The sequence below is a fragment of the Triticum dicoccoides genome, chromosome 2B, assembly GCF_002162155.2.
Source record: "Triticum dicoccoides isolate Atlit2015 ecotype Zavitan chromosome 2B, WEW_v2.0, whole genome shotgun sequence".
Lineage (NCBI taxonomy): Eukaryota > Viridiplantae > Streptophyta > Magnoliopsida > Poales > Poaceae > Triticum > Triticum dicoccoides.
Window position 1 is genome coordinate 492,125,794 of NC_041383.1, and position 6,370 is coordinate 492,132,163.

Sequence of the window (6,370 nt, forward strand, 5' to 3'; positions counted from 1 at the left end):
GCTCCTCGAACTTCAACTCCGCTTCAGGCTGAAGTGATTGCTCTTGTTTTTGCAGCGCAGCTTACTAACGTTCTGCACATTCAGCAACCCATTTTCTTAACGGGTCTTAATCTTGCTTTAGTGGTTGCTTCTAGAAATTTATGCACTCTGCTGCCCCTTTTTTAATAAAGGGTGGATTTTATTAACTCAAAATGAAGCATCAAGTGAATACATAGTGAGCACACACCCGGTCTCTGCATAACTAGAATGCACACAACCATCAATAACACGCACACACCCAAAAAACTCACCGACAAATAGCAAAGTCATGAGACCAAAGCTATGCCTAAGCGAGCAAAAAGAAGAAACCCCAAAACGACCAAATCTTCCATCGGCAAACTATAACAAAGACCATATCCACACCATCTCATGACACCACAAGAACAACGAGTTTCATCCACAGCAATGCCTTCTGGAAGGGAGTGGTGCTCGAGCACCACCGTTACCGGATCCAACCACCAAAGGCCGGAGTCTAGGTTTTCACCCTGAAGAACCAATTAAGCATATCCAAGAAACGTCTTCAACAAGATAACGACGCAAAAACATCACCATTGCCAGGTATAGCCAACTCGGGTCAAACCTAGGTTTTCACGTCGGAGCTCGAGACCGGGTACTTGAGAAGTACCATCATCGGAGTCAATTGCATGTTGTCGCCACCATTTTTCCACAATCCTAACAGCTGCATGCGCTGGGTTAGAAACTCCGCGCTGCCACTGCACAACCATATCCATGCGTCAAGCCGTCAATTATAGACTGCATCTCACCTTTGAAGGCAACCACTAAACCTAAAGAGGGTAACCCTCACAAAAAACTTTGAATGGTCATCGCAATCAACAAGAAGGTCGCTACAGTTGGCTGAAGTGGTTACCATGACCAACACCAATTCCAAAGCTCCTCACCGTAGACTGCAACCTTACTGGAGAGATCCCTTTCAAGACCTGTCAGCACAGGGCTGACATGACTAAATATAGAGCACGAAGGGCTGATCTGTTCGCTCGTGAAGAACCAGAGTACCGCAGCCCGCCGGCTGTAGCACCCACGGCCCCAGCCTATCTCCATTGAAGCGGTCAACACCAAGCGTCATCCCTGCAGCAGCCGACCATGATCAGGGGACTAGCCCGTCGAATCGGCGACCTGAAAGGGCAAAATAAGCGCCCATGCACGACGCCCCGGACCGTTGTAGCCTTTTTGGCCTTCCCCAGTGCTGCACTGCCATGCCAAAGCTCGCAGCCGACTAAAGGAGCACACCATTGCCAACCTTTACTGGATTAGAGAGCGGACACCGATGGTTGCAGCCCGCAGCCCTTCACGGACCGAGACGCGCTGGCCAAATCCCCCGCTAGGAGGAGCCTACATCATGGATCAGGACGAACCGTATCAGGGGATCTGACGCATGCGGCGCAGATCAGCAATGGTGCCCGACAGGGCAATGGAGAGATGGGGAGGGAAGGGCAAGGGGGTAAGGAACGGGAACGCCCGCCGCTGCCGTCAGCCCTAATGGCCTCCTCCGGCGGCGGCGGATGGGTTGGAGTGGCGGTGGAGGCGCTTTCTGCTGGCGGCGGGGTGGCCTCCGGAGTCGCTCGACCGAGCAACCCGGGAGGCAGTTTCGCACACTCTGCTGCCCCTTGGAATACTAGAAAAAGGATTAGCTGAAATTCTTAAGATTATTTCTCATATTTCCCGCAACAACAATGGTGTGGCTCATAACCTTGCACAGCAGGTTTATCAAAACAGTTTTGGTCGAGTCTTCGACTGCTCTTCTGCTAATCATACAGCTGCACTATGTCCAATCTTTCAGGATTTCAGATCTTGCTTAGTCCAAATGTCACACGTCAAACATTATCTGCAAGAAACCTCAGGCACAAGGTGAAACAAAGAAAGAACAATCGTATGATGAGTATCTTACTCACATTCAGAATGAGTAGGAGGATTTTATCATCAAATAGATAGGACAACATTTATATTCCTCATCATGCCAGCAACACAATCTCAACAAAATAACTTGAAAAAAGAAACCCAAGCAAAGGATTTGACTAAGCTAATGTTCCCTCAGACAAATGCCTCGATTGTCCACACGGTTTAATAGAATGGATTACATCAGACTCGTCATCTGTTTTCATCATCACAGAGAACCAAGACATACGACATACAGGGGAATAAAAAAAAAGCAGCTTGATGACAGAAAAGGGGATAAAGAAGGGTGTTCTCTCAGACAAATGCCTCGTATTGTCCCCATGGTTTAAGGAATGGATTGTATCGGACATCTAATCAGTGTTGATCATCACCGAGAACAAACAACAAACAAATTCAGAAAATGAGTGAATGTAAGCGGGGGTATAGTAACCGGAAGCTCCTGGTATGGGAGCAGCAAGTGTCACAAAAACCCGTTTCCTTCTCGCTAAAGAGAACAAGCATCAGATACCTCCTGACATCCGTAACGTACAAATCAAAACACAGATCCTATATAAGCAAATCAAAGAAAGATAGGGGATTTTCCAAAACTAGATCAGAGAAGAAATTAAGTGCAATCTCAGTCGAAAGATGGTGATTGTAGTTGAGATAATCACAGAGGAACTCAGCATAATTAAACAATTACATCACCGATTGCAACAAATCGAACAAGAAATCAAAGAAAAACCAAAAAGACAAAGAGAAAGGAAGCAGATGGGTGAGATCAGATGGTAGTGCATGTTGTTTCTCATCATCTGTAGATGCAGAGATTTGGTTATGGATTGATTTATTCTCACTTCAACCCCGGAAAAATGCCTTAAATAAAAGAGAAAGAAAGAAAAATAATTACAAAACGAAGCAAGGTGGGGAGAAGAATCCGAGGTGAGATCAATCCGAGGTGAGATCAGATGGTAGTGCATGTTGTTTCTCATAATATAGGTCGTGTCTATATACATCCATATGTAGTTTGTTTTGAAATACTAAAAGGACTTATATTTAGGAACAGAGGAAGTAATAAGAAGCAAGTAATATAAACTAAAGAAGCAAAGTAATTTGGATGAGAGGTAATACTACGTTTCACATATTTACCGGAACAATTGATAGGAACATACGAAATTTACAAATATAACAAAAGCAATACTACAAATTAACGTGTAAAATTTCACAATAAAAAGAAGTGCAGAATTATTAAACAACACAAACACTACGACCTCATGTCAACTTAAGATAGATCATTCTTAAAAAAAGATGCTCACATGGCGTCCAATGATTCCCGACTCAGACGTTGAATTATTTCTAAAATTGAAAAAGAACATGTGTAAATTTGTTTATCATCGCCATCGCATCTCACTGAGTTCTCTGAATAGTTCCATCTTACAAAAGAATAGCTTCTGGTCGTCTGAATCTTTTCAGGAACAGTCCAGCTGGGTATGGCTGAGAGATCCAAGCAATTAGCAGCATCAACTAAAATTCAGCTCTGTTAAATTTTCACAATTCTTGGAACGTTTCTTAAGTTTCAGAAGCCTATGTTCCAAAGAGGAACAACAGTCAAAAGTACACCATTCAACAGAAGAGGGATGCACAGACCATCCCGTTCTCAAGCCTGGCAGGGCAAAAGCTCTTAGGCGGCATCTGTGAATGTTTTGAGAAACAAGCCTTAGTTCTATCATCACAGCCATTCATTTCACCTATTTTCAATCACGTAACTACAACAAATACAACAGTGTCATGATTAAGTATGCCAAGCAAGAAGTGTAATCACAAAAAACGGATCTGTGTACCAACTGAATCACAGCCACATGTTCCTATGAAATGTGAGATGTCCAAAAACTCACTGTTGGCACAATGTAGCATCTCCGGTCAAGGCTTGTGGCTACAAGAGACATGTTATCAGGCACAAGAAAATAAATTAGAAAGCATTCCAAGTCCGTCAGAGACCAGATGGACACTTACAGCGACAGAGAAGCAGCTGCTGTTTACAGTGTCATACGGCACTTCCTGGTCTAGAGATCTTCACCAAGACGATACAAAATCAGACAGAAAAATACTGAAAACAACTCCATGAGGTCACATAAACCTCAAGCACAGGTTATCCATCTATCTCGCAAACAAAGAACTTGCCTCAAAACAGGAAAAGCTTTGGGACAGAGTGACTAACTGAACAAAAAATCTATCGCATATGCCGACGGAAAGGGCCCGGAAAATCATCGAGTAATCAGATCCAGGTGAGTTGAAAGCCGACTGGGTTTTGAATTTAGCAAGATGGCAGGATGATTTGCCGATTGACTGGACTGATAGTTACGACATCCAGACAAGAAGCTGATCTTGCAAAAAACATTGCACTAACATTCAAATAGATAGATGCATCAGGTTTTTCTGCTATATGGGTACGCTTGCCCAACAGAAGCACAACCACCTGTTTTGGGCGATGAATCAACCAGATGGAAGTGGCAGTCATTAATAAGTCATATCGACAGGGTTGGGGTAGAACAGTGAAAACACTGGCAGCGAAGGGGATTTTGCGCCATCATTCGTTGTAATTAATCCGAAGTCACTGCGTCGAAGGGGATTTGAATTGGCATCTGTCAACACCTAATTTAAGTAAGATTGCCATGTTTATGCTTTTTAATTCAGGTAATGAAATCTAAAGATACCAGATAAACAGATCCATAGCCAATGAACAAGATACCTATTCAAATAACAAAGCCAGTCTACGTTTTGGCTAGGGAGCCATCCGCCACTTCTACTCCATGAAGTGGCACTTTTGTCTAGCGCGCGAGCAAGCCTGCATGCTCTATGCTCAGGCTTCAGGCCTTGTAACTGCACCGCTGCGTGCTTCTTTTGGCCTGTTCTAAAACGCTCGTGACTCCGCGTCGGCGTTGGCCTTGAGCCTCCGTGCTCGTGTTTGTTGTCTAAGACTATGTTTGGTACGCTGCCTAAGTTGTGGGCTTTATTAATTTAATAAAGAATTAATAAAGCCGAACGCGTCCAGCGTCTCCATTCTGAAAAAATTATAACAAAGCTAGAACAGGAAGACATCCGAAGACAGAAACATTTATCGACAACATCGAAGATATGTATGGACAAGTTGAATGTTACCGACAACATCGAAGATATGTATGGACAAGTTGAATGCACAAACCATCTCGAATAATGGTCTGTGCCAGAATCTTAGCCCAAAGATTCATCTCGGCAACGTACAGCGCTGAATTACGCTATTAAGAAGCGCACCAGAGACTCTAATTTATTGCCTTCAAAAGGCTGTAAATCGAATCTATCTAAAAACAAAACAATGACAACAAAACGAATAGAGGAGATCGCATTAGACTCACGAAAACTTGGGTGTAATCGACACAGTATCGATTCAGAGTTTGATGGTAAGTTGAAAAAATCATCATCGTCTAATGCCACGATCTAGATGCTCCGTGGAGAAGAGAAATCGCGAAGAAATAAGTATATAATCAACTAATCAGCAAAGAGAAAAAACGGAACGCAAAAGAAGCAGAACCCAACTGACTGGCGGCGGAGGATAGATGAGGGTTTGGGCGATGCCAGGTGCTGTTATATATAGGGGTGGCGACGAGGGAGGGCTGCCCTAGCCATCATGAATTGGCGTAATTGCCCCTGTGGATCGCTCTTAGCAGAAAACGATACGCTGCCCTGCGGGCTGCGGCGTTTTGGGCTTGAATAAGTGCAGTTTACCCTCGCACAAGGGCCTAAAACCACACTGCGTGATCAGGCCCACACAAGCCTGTGTGTCTGTGAAGCATTCAGAATGCTTGCGAGATATCCCTAAAAAGAAAAAGAATGCTCTTCTCAAAAAAAAAAAGAATGCTTGCGAGATCACTCATAAGTGTGCTTGACAATTTTTATGCCATATGGGATAGCAGTCCTTTGTTGGTGAAAAAAATTAAGTATAACATTTGGGAGTAAATTTGGCATTTGACCTTTTTTTTTGGTGCACAGGTCAAAATGCATAAGTTTTTCCCCTAGAAAACTTTGCATGTACCATTTAAGTGTGGCAATGAACACATCTATTTTTTAAAAAAAATAACATTTCTTAAATCCTTTTTTTTGCACGCAGGAGCATGTGCTGCCTAGTTAAAATGGATTTCCGACTATGTTAATTATATATTTAAATTAATGGATTTCCGACTCTCGTTCTTCCCTTGTTAAAGTGGTGCATTGGATTTCCGACTATGTTAACATCATTTAAGTGTGGCAATGGATTTCCGACTCTCGTTCTTCCCTTGTTAAAGTGGTGCATTGGTTGTACAACACGTGCCGTTTCCACCATTCCATTTCTTGCACCGAGGTCTTCAAAACTAAAATCTCATATTAATAGGTTTGGACCATTTTTTCCAAGAAAAACAAACAAAAT

At 43.2% G+C, this 6,370-nt stretch overlaps 1 long non-coding RNA gene, 5 other non-coding genes and 2 pseudogenes across 6 annotated transcripts; all 8 read right to left on the bottom strand.

The window, feature by feature from the left end:
- Positions 1 to 1,951: 1,951 nt before the first annotated feature.
- Positions 1,952 to 2,018, bottom strand: LOC119266237. The gene has a single exon (XR_005131959.1). It is a non-coding gene; the product is annotated as a small nucleolar RNA Z105 (small nucleolar RNA).
- Positions 1,958 to 5,513, bottom strand: LOC119364413. Its single transcript, XR_005174924.1, has 2 exons — positions 3,943 to 5,513; positions 1,958 to 3,862 (listed from the first exon to the last, which is right to left on the bottom strand). It is a non-coding gene; the product is annotated as an uncharacterized LOC119364413 (long non-coding RNA).
- On the bottom strand, positions 2,084 to 2,170 carry LOC119266359. Its single transcript, XR_005132022.1, has one exon. It is a non-coding gene; the product is annotated as a small nucleolar RNA SNOR75 (small nucleolar RNA).
- Positions 2,243 to 2,329, bottom strand: LOC119266361. Its single transcript, XR_005132024.1, has one exon. It is a non-coding gene; the product is annotated as a small nucleolar RNA SNOR75 (small nucleolar RNA).
- Positions 2,563 to 2,648, bottom strand: LOC119266230. The gene has a single exon (XR_005131953.1). It is a non-coding gene; the product is annotated as a small nucleolar RNA Z196/R39/R59 family (small nucleolar RNA).
- Positions 2,708 to 2,786, bottom strand: LOC119266225 (annotated as a pseudogene).
- On the bottom strand, positions 3,740 to 3,886 carry LOC119266346. Its single transcript, XR_005132012.1, has one exon. It is a non-coding gene; the product is annotated as a small nucleolar RNA snoR2/U65 (small nucleolar RNA).
- Positions 3,915 to 4,012, bottom strand: LOC119266319 (annotated as a pseudogene).
- Positions 5,514 to 6,370: the final 857 nt, after the last annotated feature.